Below are 2,561 nucleotides of genomic sequence, written 5' to 3' on the forward strand. Positions count from 1 at the left end.
GCAGGGGCTTAAAGGCCCTCAGTGAGACTCAGCATGATCTGATTGGTTAGGATCATGCTGATTGGAGGTTGGGGCAGAAGGAGTATTCAAACTAGACTTGAGGCAGGACCGTGACCCTGGAAAACAGAAGCTTAAGGGTGCAGTAGGAACCAAAACCCATTGGCACCATTATTGTAAACACAACCACGTTGGAAAACAATATGGAGGCTTCTCAAAAACTGAACATAGAATTAGTGTTCTTAAAATTTCCATACTACCCAAAGATGTGTCCAGATTCTATATAGGCTTTGTCAATACCCTAATATCATGTTTTACAAAATAGGAAGAAAACTTCTAAACTTTGTATGGAACTACAAAGATCTTGAATAGTCAAAGCATATTAAGAAATAAAAAAAGGCTGGCAGAGTGACTCAAGTGGTAGAGTGCCTGCCTAGGAAGCATGAAGCCCTAAATTCAAACCCCAGCACTTCCAAAAATAAAGAGAAAATAAAAAGAATTGACAAATGTGACTGCATCAACCTAAAATGTTTCTTCACAGAAAAAGGAACAGTCACTAGAGTGAAAAGAAAGCCCAGAGAAAGCGAGAAAGTCTTTGCCAGCTACACATCTGACAGGGGATTAATAAATAGATTATGAAGGGAGGTCATAAAACAAAGCACCCAAAGAATCAGCAACCTAATGAATAGATAGGCAAATGAACTGACAATTCTCAAAAGAAGTAAAATTTGTCAATACATTTACAAAGAAAGGCTCAACATCCCTCACCATAATGGAAATATAAATCAAAACAACATTAAGATTTCACCTCACTCCACTGAGTCAGAATGGCTATCATCAATAATGCAAAAAACAGATGCTAGTTAATTTGAACGGGAAACAGGATCCAGATACACTGTCGGTGAAAATGCAAATTAGTACAATCATGATGGAAAGTAGTACTGAGGTTCCTCAAAAAACTAAAAATAAAATTACCATATGATACAGTGATACCATTCTTCAGCATATAAAATCTGATGAATGGATTAAGAAAATGTGGTATAAATTAGGGCCAGGATGAAGAGCTGGCTGTGGTTGATGGACCATCTGATACAGAGTTGGGTGGGGTAGAGAGTAGGAGGTGGTAGTCAGGGGTGGTTGGAGAAGGAGGAGGCAGTGAATCAGTTATAAATGGTGCCCAAGCAGAACCCAAAGCCTAAATTCCAGGAGGGTGAACGAGTGCTGTGCTTTCATGGACCTCTTCTTTATGAAGCAAAGTGTGTCAAGGTTTCCATAAAAGATAAACAAATGAAATACTTTATACATTAGAGTGGTTGGAATAAAAATTGGGATGAATGTGTTCCAGAGAGCAGAGTACTCAAATACATGGACACCAATCTGCAGAAGCAGCGAGATCTTCAAAAGGCCAATCAAGAGCAATATGCAGAGTGGAAAATGAGAGGGGCTGCTCCAGGAAGGAAGATGTCTGGCCTGCAACAGAAAAGTGTTGAAGTGAAAACAAAAAAGAACAAACAGAAAACACCTGGAAATGGCAATGTTGGCAGTACAAGCAAGATACCTCAGCCTCCTTGAAAGAAAAGGGCCTGGGTAGATCCTACTGTTGAAAATGAAGAAACATTTATGAACAGAGTTGAAGTTAAAGTAAAGATTCCTGAAGAGCTAAAACCATGGCTTGTTGATGACTGGGACTTAATTACCTGACAAAAACAGCTCTTTTATCTTCCTGCCAAGAAAAATGTGGATTCCATTCTAGAGGATTATGCAAATTACAAGAAATCTCTAGGAAACACCTATAATAAGGAGTATGCTGTCAATGAAGTTGTGGCCAGGATCAAAGTGTACTTCAATGTAATGCTGGGCACTCAGCTGCTCTACAAATTTGAGAGACCAGAGTACACTGAAATTCTCGCTGATCACCAGGATACACCCATGTCCAAGGTGTATAGAGCACCACATCTACTGAGATTATTTGTACTAATTGGAGCAATGTTGGCCTACACAACTGGATGAGAAGAGCCTTGCTTTATTACTGAATTATCTTCATGATTTCCTCAAGTATCTAGCGAAGAATTCTGTAACTTTTTTCAGTGCCAGCGAGTAGGAAGTGCCTCCTCCAGAGTACCATCAGAAAGCTGTGTGAGAGCACTCTCACTTATATTTGGATATCTGTAAACAGAGTTTGTTCTTAGTCCTTCTCTTGTACAAATGATGTACTTTGAAGATGTTAGTGTATAACAGAACTGGTGTTTGTTTTGTTTTGATTTTAAACAGAAAATAAAAGGGGTTCACTGCTCCTTTTCTTCTTTTCTTATTTTTCATTTCAAAGTTGCTACCAGTGTATTCATTGGTGGACAACAGAGCGAAACATGCTGTGGAGTGTTTTATTGCCTAGTTGACAAAGCTGCTTTTGCATGCTGGTGGTTCTATTCCTTTGACACTACACACTTTTATAATATGTGTTAATGCTATATGACAAAATGCTGATTCCTAGTGCCAAAGGTTCAATTCAGTGTATATAACTGAACACACTCACCCATTTGTTCTCTTTTTTCTTTTTTTAATGG

The 2,561-nt window shown here is 38.7% G+C and overlaps 1 pseudogene; it reads left to right on the forward strand.

Moving 5' to 3' along the window:
* Positions 1-1,302: 1,302 nt before the first annotated feature.
* Positions 1,303-2,137, forward strand: LOC109675734 (mortality factor 4-like protein 1 pseudogene; annotated as a pseudogene).
* Positions 2,138-2,561: the final 424 nt, after the last annotated feature.

This window comes from Castor canadensis, chromosome X (assembly GCF_047511655.1).
Source record: "Castor canadensis chromosome X, mCasCan1.hap1v2, whole genome shotgun sequence".
In the NCBI taxonomy this organism is placed as follows: domain Eukaryota; kingdom Metazoa; phylum Chordata; class Mammalia; order Rodentia; family Castoridae; genus Castor; species Castor canadensis.